This window comes from Sipha flava, unplaced genomic scaffold (assembly GCF_003268045.1).
Source record: "Sipha flava isolate LNK unplaced genomic scaffold, YSA_version1 106_pilon_pilon, whole genome shotgun sequence".
Classification (NCBI taxonomy): domain Eukaryota; kingdom Metazoa; phylum Arthropoda; class Insecta; order Hemiptera; family Aphididae; genus Sipha; species Sipha flava.
Window position 1 is genome coordinate 535,895 of NW_020271721.1, and position 13,071 is coordinate 548,965.

A 13,071-nucleotide genomic window follows, 5' to 3' on the forward strand; every position below is an offset into this window, starting at 1 on the left:
TTGGATAAAATGTGTTGTCATTTGGCGACCGCTTACTTATTATATTATACTTATCATGCCATGTACTATAGTCAAGGCCGGATTAAGCACCTATTGGGGCCCGGGGCTGACAATTTATATGGGCCTTTTTAACAAAACATGCTTTACAAAGTTGCTCGCTATGCTCGCAGATCGATACATTTTTTTAACTATTTCCCAAATTGTTTTGATGGTACGATAAATTTGACTGTTGCTTTTATGGATTTTCGACAGTGGTTGAGTGACTTAGAAATATGTTTAGAGAGATTGGTGTTTTTCCCGTGGAGCTCGTAGATTAAGCATTTGGTTAATATGTGCTTGATATTCAGTAGGAAACATTGGGAACATTGGTTTCTCTTTGTTCATTAGGTAGCTATGTATGATTTTTGTATGGCGAATTGGTAGTCTATTAATTGTTACTTATATTTTTCTAGACATTTTTATAGGGTGAGGCCATGACGCGACATTTTGATTGATCTCAGGTTGTGAGATGTTGTCATGATCATGTTGGAGAAAAATAAAAAAAAAAAATAAAAAAAATTGCTCGATTGCTAGTTGTTGTAGTATTTGGCTTTAATTAATAATTGAATATCGTTTTTTGATAATATTGATTGAGTGATGAGAGATAAGGACGTTGCTTTTTTGATTTATAGATCTGTCTTATAATTTTTCTCAATACTACTATGACCAAGGATCCAATATACTCGTATATGGATTTTGATTTCTTAACTATTGTTTTCGATTATGAGGTTAAAAATTTTTTTTATAAACCTGAAGGGTTTAATGAGTTTTGTACACTATTTATAGAACTAAGTAAGTTTGAGTAGTTAATTGTATTTATTAAATTATATTCTGGAATTCCATGTATTATCTTTATTATTGCAAATGATTCGTCTATGAAGATAAAACATGAATTAAGTAGCTTATATTTTTTTTATGGTGTTTTTATAGATTACTGCAACTCATATTCCTTTTTGGCCCTTTGAAGTGTCGGTATAAATTTTTCATCTATGTTTTAGTGATTTAGAGTCAGATAATTTAGTTTTTATAAAGGTATTTTGATAGGTTTTTTGAAAGCGGAGAGTTTAGTATTAATGTTAATGGTAGAGATTAATTTCCAAGGTGGATTATGTAAATGAGTGTTTGGGATTATATTAAACATTAAAAGTTGATTTTCGTGAAGTATTGAAAATAGATTTGTGAATTTTGGGATAAAATCGATTTCCGTTAGTGTGGAGGCTATTTAATATAATATATCTAAGTCTTAAACATATATAGGAAAATTAGAAATGGTTTAATTTCTTTTTTTGTATATTAAACAAACAACATGAAATTCAGTGGAATCAAATCTTGATCACATTACAATTTAAGACGATTTTGTTATTGATGGTAGTTATTACTACATAATACATATTGTTCTATGAATCGTAATTAAAAACTATGTAAGATGAGTTTACTGAATGGTTTTTGATATTATAGAATTTAATCTTCTATTATAGGAAATATATCAATATCCTATAATAGGACTATTAACTATTGAGTATATAGTTCAGATATCAGTTAGAGAATTAAAATTTATAAAGATGAGGCCTGTGCCGTAGCTAAACTACTCGATGCTTTGTGTGCAAATCAAAATCTTGAGCCCACATATCATTATACATTTTTTAGCATTTCCCCTTTTGAGGTCTCATAATATGGTATGAGGTCCGAGGCCTGTGTGCTATGCACACTCTGTATTTCCGGTTTTTATGTTACTGTGTCAAGCCCACATGTCACCATCTAACAAACGCATTATATAGCAAATATGCTTTCAATAGAATCAATTTTATGTTGTCAGCTATATTGTTAGAGTTGACTAATATATTATAAAATTTGAAGGTAAAAACAAAGATAGATGACATAGGTTTTTATGATATTTCAAGTTTCAAGCGAGTGAGCTTGAAGATGAGCTTTTTCGAATAATAATATTTTACATAACCGTAACTTACATAAAAATTAAAATATCTAAAAAAGTTTATCTCATCGCACAGATAACGTTCTTCCTTTTACATTTTATAATAGGTATGTCAGTTTACTATAATATTAAAGCTGATAATACAAGATTGGTTCTACTGAACGCAAATTTGCTATGTGTACGTTTGACGGAGACAGTACATGCTGGCGTTGGAGTCCTCTTAAACAACTATGATACTTATTATAATAAATAATAGTGATGCACAACGATATTTTTTTCGTTATCGATATCGATTCATTAATATCGATATTACATCGTGATATCGAAAAACAAACGATATCGATATCGATAAACGATATATCGATATAATTTATAAATTTATAATAATTTATAGACTAAAAAAGAATTGATTAACGGTTTTTTTTTTAATTAATATTTCTTACATTAAAAAAGAATAAAAAAAGTTTTCATATTATATTACTCGTATTATAAACAAAAATTAAAAAATTAAAATTACAGGTACATTATTTATTTTTCATCTACTATAGGTACTTCTAAGTGTTGTATAATTGCTTCCTGAAAATATGCATTAATTTAAAATTTTTAAATATTTAGCAGTTAATTATTTTATTAGTATATGTCACTACGATCTCCAGGTAATAGTATTATCTTAGTAGAACTCATAATTGTTATTTAATTATGAATATCAGAGACGATGTATTAACTCAACGTAGACGACGGAAAAAACGAGATTAATGGTAAAAATCCAACAATCACAGCTATCACATATTTATGTCTGTTATAAGGGTTTTATCGTATTGTTTATCGTTAGTGTTAAATTGTTCTTTGACATTGATTCACTGTCAAAACCACAATTTAAGATATACGTATGTATTTAAGTATATTTTAAACCGTAGTCAAAACGATATTAGGAAAAAAGTCTCCAAATTAATATTTGATTTAAATTCAGACTTTTATGCATAAACAAAATAAAATATACAATAACATATAATATAATTATATAATATATTATAATAATATAATAATAAAATTCTTAAAAATCAATAATATTATTTAAAAAATATAAGAGTGCAATTATTCAGATATAAAAGATTTTTTTCTTATATTTTGACCTATTTGCTTTAAAAAATTAGGAATATCTGCAGATTTGTCCTCATCAAAACGTTTACATGAAATGTTCAATCGAACTTCAATTTTTTTACCAGCTTTTGTTTTTTTCCTATTAACTTCTCCTACTTCAGCCAATGCCATTCTTGCCTTGTCCATTCCAACTTCTTGACGCATTTTTGTTAGTAATTTCCAAATACTGGGATGTTTAATGCCGACGAGATGGGAAAACCTATTGTTCCAGCCCTTACAAGCATTATTAGTTTTGTGCGATTGTCAACCAAATTTATTTTATAAATAAAATAACAAGTATAATTGAAATATCGTTTTATTTATACTATGACGAGAGACTTTTTTATCGAAGGATCTTTTTACAGGGGAATTTTTCACCGGGGTCTTTATTTCCGTTTACCGGTCAAAACTTATATAAATAGAAAATATAAATTTTAAATTGCCACGAATTGATAACAATTTTCGATTTTGATAAAATGTTGGATATTTACCTATGATGTCTTATTTCGATATCGAATATTATTTTTGTCATATCGATATCGGTAAAATTGATCTGATATCGATATCGATATCAAAATACGACACGATGCACGATTGTGCATCACTAATAAATAATCGTATGGCCACTGCTGACGTTCCATGCTTCGTAATAGACTAATACAAAGAAAATAATGCTATAGGATTAACTGGTTTTCAATCACGCCATGAGATTAATTTTTTCCTGAAGAATCGTGATACCTGACATAATTGTAGACACTACTCAATATCATAGGTGGACATTTGGTTGAATTTTTGGGGGAGCTATAATAATTAAATGTAAAATAACCTGCAGGGGCTTCGCCCCCACACCCCCTTCTCATACACAAGTAAGACTTATTACTATTAAAAATATAGATATATTTAAATTGTATTAAAAAAAATACTAAATAACGTATATTTAAAAATAATTAATATTCTCTTCTTATTTTTTTATTTTAAATATCTATTTGTATCAGCAAAGATATTGAAAATATCATCGCTTTTTATATTTTTCAATATTTAGTATTGAAAGATCACTAAACCTTAGAAAAGATTTTATTTTATTCATTGTACTGAAACTTATTTCGCAAGTAGCCGAACTAATTGGTATTGTTAAATGCTATTGTGAATATTTTTTTATTATTTCTTATTTTACAATTTTCAAAAAAAACAACAGATAATAAGAATTAATAAAAATTTATAAAAACAACGAATAATATTTCTATTAAAGTTTCGATTATGGGGGGCTAAGCTCCCCCACCAAGCCCTCCCCTGATGTCCACCTATGCTCAGTATTCAGTACTAAATATTACGATCAAATTATTAACTATTAATTAATGTTTATCATAAATTAAACACCAGTCATTTACTACATAATTACTAAATAATTTTATTAATTGTGTATGAAATTTTTTTAACGTTGATTTTAATCTTAAATGTATTATATATTAGTATTTCATTTATTATTAATTAATTAATTTTATTTATTTTATAAAATAATGTTTTAGATTAGATTCTTGAACTTTATATTTCCAATTTTTTTTATATCCTCGTACCACTTATATATTTTGAAAATGCTAACTTTAAAAAAAAACATTTTTATTTTATAGTTGTCAAATTTAAAATGTCTACATTGTTTTACATGTATAGCATTTTACTATTAAAATAGTTATTGAAATATAATGATTTAATGTTCAAAAGTTAAATAAAATATGTACAGATATTATATTTATTATTATTTATTTTAATGATTGTGAATAATCATTATAAATGAGATAAACAATTTGACGAGGCGGTTTATATAGTAGTGTATAAATGAGGACGTGAATATTAAATTAATTAAATAATATACAATAATAAAATAAAAATTATATCAAAACATTTTGGTAGTTAACACATTCGCTTGCGTAACAGCTTAATAGCAGCGTTCAACATTTTGAATTGCATAATTTATTGAAAAACTGACTTTCAAACATTAACAATGAACTGTTGTAGGTTATTGCTGTCTTAGCTTGTGCACATCAGCATTATAAGTATTGATGTCGCATTTCAATAGACAATATGCATCAGCGATCACGATCTGCAAGAAAAATAATCGAAAAAGATTAGCATAGAACACTATTGAAAATTTGGTAAATACATAATGCGCACTTTTGTTTTATTTAAATTTATAAAAGTTATAGAGTATATACTTTATAAGTTATAAAGTACTCAATGTAATATAATTGGTTTAGTAAGTAAGGTAGGTTGCTAAATAGGGCAGAATCAGTTTTTTATTTCATAAATTATGAGAATATAATACAATTTATGTATATTTTATACTGATTTGTGTTTGGATTTAAGAATCGGGGCTTTAACATATACACTAAAATATAACTAAAAATAAAATGCAAATAACTCAAAATTGATGTACATTTTTAGATTCTAAGTGAAACGAGGAAATTATTGGTTTTCCATGATGTGTTATTTTTGTGTGCCTGTGTAAAAGAAGGATTGTTCTGATTATCACATTCATAGAAAGTTTCAAATAGGAAATTTTATCTATTTAGTTTTGTGAGAACAAGCACGGATCCAGAGCAAAGGTCTGGGAGGGGCCAACTACAAATTAGAATAAATTATCAACATATTCAACATAGTATACTATTATACTATATCAGTGGTAGATCCAAGGTGGGATTAAGTGGTAAATACCCTCCCCCCATTTGAGCTTAGTATATTAAATATTATTTCGTTTTTGATTAGTGAAATCATCGATATATTTTATGTTCAGGAAATGACCAATGTCTGGATAAAATGTGTTTTTCCTTTTTAGTGTTTCAGATGCATTGTCAGGTATAACTATTGTTGTATGCTGCTATAACATAAATAAAATTAGCAAATAATTTAAATTAAAATAATGTAATTTATAATTAGTCACTAATAAAATATAAATAATGTTAGATTAATATAGATTATAAATAGATATAAATAAATATCTGTATATATAAAACAGTAAGCTGATTGACTGCTATCTACGCACAGCTCAAACCATTGGACGAATCTGGCTGAAATTTGGCATACAGATAGCTATTATGATGCAGACGTGCGCTAAGAAAGGATTTTTCGAAATTTTGAATTTAAAGGGTTGAAATCGGTTTAATATTTTTTGACCAGGTCGTCTTGGTCTTAATCTTGGCAGGTTACATATATTTATATACTTAAACCCGGCAACGACGGGTAATTCAGCTAGTATAGCATAAAATATACCTACTCGTATATAGCATTTGTGCATTCTGCGTTTTCAACACACGTAAATACTAGATTCACCATCGTTCTCAGAATGTCTGGAGGAGGCCATGGCCCCTCGACCCCCTCTCTGGATCCGTCATTGTTTGTGAAACTAATTTACGATTTTTCAAATAGTTTTTTTTCATAAATGTGAAAAATTGACAAAAAGTTAAAAAAAAAAATCATTTACCGGTATTTTAGGTTTTGATAAAATAGAGTTTTATGTTTTCATCTTAACTTAATAAGTCATAGAGGCTTGAAATTGTCACTGCCTATATAACTATTCAATATAATTAGTACAATTTTCAAACGACTTTTTTAACCTTATTATTATTTGTAAATGCTATGTTTTTAAGCACTTTTTCAAAAATATCTTAAATATATCTTTAAATGATTTTGGTTTAACAATATGTAATACAAAATCAATCAACCTTATACTTGTATTTATCTATTACTAATTAATGAAAAAAAAAAAAATTATCAAGGTTTATACATTATAGGTACATTTATTATATTAATTTATTACATTTTTATTTATTACAGGGATATTACATTTTTACAAAACGATAAAAATAACGAAAATCCACATCATTTTTAAAAAAATTCATAAACCTTTAAATTTCATATTTAACATTTGACAATTTAATAAAATATCTTCATACTATATTCTGGGTAGTCAAGAAACCAAAAAAAATTACAGGAATGTAGCAACAAAATGTATAGCGTCATAAATTAAACGATATTAGTTAGTTTTTATCTTATAAATACTATTTGTAGCAACTCGAAATATTTACTTTTGTTTTTGCTAAATTTAGACATAAAAAGTTTAACCTACCATATTAAAGAATTTGATTCTATTATTTTATCAACGATCCTTAGAAGTATGAATTGATCTCATATATCTTCATCGGGGGAATGTAAGTTCCTACATGAGACTTAGCAGGTAAAAAATATATATGTTAGTTCTTACACTGCGGAAAAAGGTACCTATATAAGTTCTTACACGGTAAAAACCAAGAACGTATATTAAATTTTACACAGCGGAAAAAAATTTAAAATAATCCCAAATTGGAAAAATCGGATTATCACAGAGTAATTATCCCATCGTAAATAAAATAACGCAACTTTTCTCTCATGGTGTAGGAACTAACCGTAACTATACGCATCTATTTTTTACCGCAAAGGAACTAACATACGCATCTGTTTTACCGTTTAGGAACTAATACATTTTATTTGTAGGAACTAACGTATGTAATTGTTTATCTGCTACTCTTGTGCAAGAACTAGAGGTGGGCAAAAAGTTTGAAACATCGATGTTTCGATGTATCGATGTATCTACATTAAAAACATGTTTTTCACACGATGTTGGTGATCAATATTTTCGACAAAACTATCGATGTTTACCTTATAAAGTTTTATATATATATTTAAAAATATAAATTGTAATAATAGATATAAATAAAATAACCGTATGATCTTTCATCAGTATTCAATATTCTTATTCTTAGTAATTTAATGCCGACAATGCAGTATAGATTATAGACAATAGTCAATAATAAAGAGACTCAGGTACTTTTTTTTGAATAAATATGGACATTGGACATGGTGATTCATCATCGTTCTGATAATCTATAGTTATGCATTCCAGGAATCAATCAATTGACATTTTAAATAGCCATAATATTATGATTTGTTGTTTAATAATACTGAAGAAGTTTTCAAATCTTAAATTTAAAATATTTAAATAACGTACTTATTTAAACATTGGACCTCGGATAAGAAAAAAAACGATTTTTTTTCAATACATCGCAATAAAAACATCGATGTATTTTGCCCATCTCTAATAAGAACTATTTCCTAGAAGCCTCCAAAAAATTAATTTTTATTTATTTCGTTCAGGTAAATTGTTCTTATTCTATTGAACTTGTGGTGAATGACAATAATACTAAAATTATCACTTTTGTTATTATTTATGGACGATAATTTTTATTATATGGGTCGTAATATTATGGTATTTTAAATATATAATCTAAAAATAATAGATGTTTGGAATAATAGTCAGAAAAAATTAAATCTCTTATTTTCATCTAGATTTTGGTATTTTTTTTTAATTTATAATTGTTATTAACATTAATTGGAGAAAGAGCAGTGGTGTGGATGGCAAAGCCCTCATGAAATGCTACGTTGAAAATGTATAGGGTTTCATCTCCCAATATATTTGATCACCCTATGCCTGTGGCACCTATTCATGCATGTTTTTGTATGGTTTTATGTTATAATATGACGAATTCTTCTGGAAATATTTCGCTTGTATATGTTTATAATGTAGGAATGCGTAAACGCAATTAATAAACATCATACGATATAGACATCTTAACAGCTGAAAATGTTTGATTGAGAGTTATTAAATGAAACGATTAGGTATTCGACGTACGAAATTAGTTATTTGTTCGTCACATAAAACTTTTCTGTATTATCGTAGCCGCATAAAAAATAGTCTACATAAAAAATGGACACTTGATTGGATTTTTTTTCCAGACGTTTAAATCAAAGCATTTTGAACATATATGTCCGATACTTATCGCTGTGTTAATTAATAATATTACGAAAATAGAATATTTGGACTGTGATCACGCGGGGTCAGTCCGCTTGATGTCGTTGCGGTACCGCCGTGTTTCCCCCCGGAGACCGCATTCCGCGAGCACACCGTACGAGCGTACACCGCTCCGCCGCTGACGTTGCCACCGCTACCGCGTTGCCAACCGTCTGCTCGACCGCCGTCGCCGCCGCCCGACCCGTGTTTCCGACGGCTACCAGCGTAGCAGTGCATTGTTCGCGTCCGTCGGCCGTGGTTTCGCGTCACCCGGTGTGCCGCGTGCGCTCGACTCTGATCATGTCAGAATCATAATATTTTTTTTACAATTCAAACAGTTTTTGGAAAAATAAAATAAAAATACATTCCGTACAATTATTACCTGACGTAACCGTCGGATGGGGAAAAAACGACGACCATCATGGTATGAAATAAATATGAATATTATTTGGTCGTGTCGTCCGTCGCGCGCGCGCTAGCCCGTGTGTGCGTGTGTGTATAATATAATATCGTGTTTGTGCGCGCGCGCCGCCCGCGTATGTAGTGTGTAACTGTAGTGTGTTACTGCGGAGTGCAGTAAGTTGTGCGCGGTGTAGGCCGTGATCGCCGAATCGTCGGAACTGTTTCCTTGGCGTTTGTTAGATATTTGTTCGTTTTCGAGTGCGTCGCGCGAATAGTGCGATCAGGGCGCCGGCCGCCCCGCCGCCGGTGGCCAATCAATGCGTGCCGCCGCCACCGCCGCCGCCGCCGTCGTCGTCATCGTCGTCGCTGCCGCCGCCTGTCGTCGGCTGCAACGCGAGGTACCTATGTATTATATTATCATTATTATTATTATTATTATTATTATTATTATGAACAACGTTGTGCTGTTAATAAAATAATAACACCCCGTGAACACACTGTAAACACTTTAAACGCAATTACAGCTTAGGATATCACCTCGAACACGATACAATAATAATAACATAACTGTACCCACAGGTCGTACCTGTGCAATTGTATGTAATATGTGTTGTATTATTGTATTTATGTATTACGTTCCTCCGCCCTCGTGGCCGTTTTGCGGCTAGCTACATATTATCCTGTATTTTATATATTTTTCACCACTCATTCGGTGGCCGGTAGTCGGTCGCCGCAAAACCGGACGTGCCGCAGCTGCACGCCGCGGCCGGTAGCCGCCACCGACCCCCGCGGCCGTGGTATAACGCTAGCGTTCGTGCACGTTTCGCCTCCTGCTCGTTGTCGTCGTCTCGTAGTCGTCGCAACTCGTAGTCGTAGTCGCCGTTGCCGCTGTCGCTACCGCCACAGCCGCCACGGTCCCCTCCATATTCATTCAATAAACGCGCGCAACTCCGGAATCGGGGTCAAATCGTTGCCACCAGTGTAGAACAGTGATAATAGCGTAGTAGGCCGTAGTAGTACGGTTAAAAAAATAAAATATGAATAAATAATATTAATGTTGCGTACTTGTGATTCGGTACGGCGGTGCCAAACGAAAAGCGCCACCGCTTGCGTTTTCGTGCCGGCGGTACTAACCCATGTCGAACCGTAGTATTCGTGTACGTACGTGGTGTAACCATTATGTTATTACTTCTGCCGCCACGTAGGTCCTCGGACACGAGCGTGGCACCATTTTTTTCGAATCTTATCCGTGACTGAGTCGTCTTCAATATCGTTCGCATAACATCCCGCTGCTTTGTGTAGTCTGCTGAGTTTTCTTCGTAAGTCGTTCGCTGGGTCCAAATTTTGCCCTTGGTGCCTCGCAAAAGACTTCAACGAATTGCTTATGTTTTTTGTCTCCCATCAACGGGGGTCCGATTTGCCATTTTTGTATTTAAATTATTTTCGTCCCTCTTCGACAATGTATGTTTTCTTGTGAAAAAATTAAAAAAAGAATAATCGATTCACTCGGGCACTTGTAGATTGGATTTATCTGTAAACATGCCAAAATATTACTTGATGGGGATTCAAATTTAATGGTATCTCTCATTTTATCCTTATTGGTGGATTCCATTGGTGAGATGCAAACAAATTCCATCGTATTGAATAAATAAACGTAGTCCTAAAATATTAATTTGTTCGATTTTTATGGACTATAATAATTTATCGTATAGTACCCATATAATTTAATGTCTAAATAATGCAGTGGCGTATATAGGTTTTCATTTTAGAGGGGGCCGATTATGTATTTGATTTTCGGGTGAAAGGGATGGAGGAAGCACACTATTATGAAAAAAACTTCTTTAACACTATAAGACTTCTGGACTATTACTACACCATCAGAGAAATAAGAAACTCAATTTTTTTAATGATTTATTATTTTTTAAAAGTATAAAAACTACATTGTAATAAACAAATTTTTTATTAGAGTCACTCAAAATTCACCACATATTTTCTTAAAAGAATAAATATATTTTTTAAATATAAAATTTTAAATTATGGCATAAGCAACATTCTCAGTTCCGCGACAAATTTTCGTAAACCCAGCACTAATATATCCATGTAAAACATAACAATCTTTAACAATGGTATTTTTCATTTCGGAGGGGGCCAGGGCCCCCTTTACCCCCCCCCCCCCCCATAAATACACCCCTGAAATATTGGAATGCTTGAATCAAGTACTTATTGGAATAATTTTACTGTATTTCTATGAAAAAAGATGGAAGTTATATATTTACGTGTATAATGCTGCAAATTTCTTTACAAAATTGTTCATTTATTACTATTTTGAAAATTGTCCTTTAAATATCTATAATAAATCGAGTATTTTTCGATTGTATAGTGTTCAATATAGAACAAAATAATTTTTCGATTGTTAATACGTATTTTTTTTTTAACTGAGTTTAGTACTTACATTTAGTCTTAGTAAAATTTTTCAAGCTCAGTAATTATTAATTAAACATATTGTGGTTATGAGGTCTAATAATTAAATATATTTTTTTCAAAAATGTTTATTTATGACTATTTAACGTTAAATTATTATATTTTAATTGAGTTACGAGGGAAACCAGTGACGCTCACTCGTAACGATTTGTTGTGGACTATAATATTTCCACAAAAACATGTTAAAACAAAGGTATCTATTATTATTATTCTTAAAATGAATAATTTCGTCGTAATTATGACTTTAAATGTTGTTTGAAATAATTGGAATGGTTTTTAAAATAAATTAGTATTACAATATTATGATTTCTTTTTATTAAATGCAGTTAGGTCTTCTGGAATAGAATAACAAATCGTGTTAATTGAAATCAGCAATTTTTTTAAAATTTTATTAAATAAAAAATGTAGTTAAAATGTTTTCAACACAAAGAAAGTACATCACGTGTTTACATTTCACATTCCGATAAAATGTAGTCTTTGGAATTATAAAAATACGGCCAATTCGAAAATCTGTTTTCGTCGTTTCTTAAAAATTAATAATCATTGAGATTTAACATTTTCCCTTAATACCATTACCACCAATTTCTAGAGGTGGCATAAGTTTCAAAAGATTTTTTATGTTTTCTCAGTTTTTTTTGTAAAATGTGAATACAATAATTGTGGTTCAACAAAAGATCTTGAAAATGTATAACATGTTTAAAAAATATTTAAAATTCATTGTTACTACTCTTTTTCTTAAGTATTTTAATAAACAAACTTTGGTCAAACTTAGAACGAAATGACCAAGGAATTAACGATGATTTGTATCATTATTGTTGTTAAAAATTCGTAAAACTAAAATTTGGTACATAAGACATGAAAATTGAAAACTAGAAAATTAACAATTTTTTTATAGCCTGCGAATAATAAAAAAAAAAAAAATTATAAGTGTTAAAATTAAATATTGACAACTTTTTTTAACGAATTTCAAACGATTTAGTAAGTAATTAGCTTGGTTGTTAGAAATGTTGAACTGATATTGTACTCATCTGAAACGCTTTTAATACTCGTTCAAATGTATAAATATAGGGTGGAATTTCATGTTTTATCGATAGAAATATTTTTGTAAGAAAATATCTACATAAGTCTTTTTTTTTCAATTTTTTTCTACTAGTTTTTTTTTTATATTTTAGGAGGCTATACGACAAATTAACTATAC

General features: G+C 30.1%; 1 protein-coding gene across 1 annotated transcript in view; it reads left to right on the plus strand.

Moving 5' to 3' along the window:
- Positions 1–9,209: 9,209 nt before the first annotated feature.
- The window catches only part of LOC112685110, a 100,233-nt gene continuing 96,371 nt past the window's right edge, over positions 9,210–13,071 (plus strand). Inside the window, exon 1 of the mRNA XM_025556890.1 lies at positions 9,210–9,790. The gene's annotated coding sequence lies outside the window, so the exon portion shown is untranslated. The remainder of the gene's footprint in view (positions 9,791–13,071) is intronic.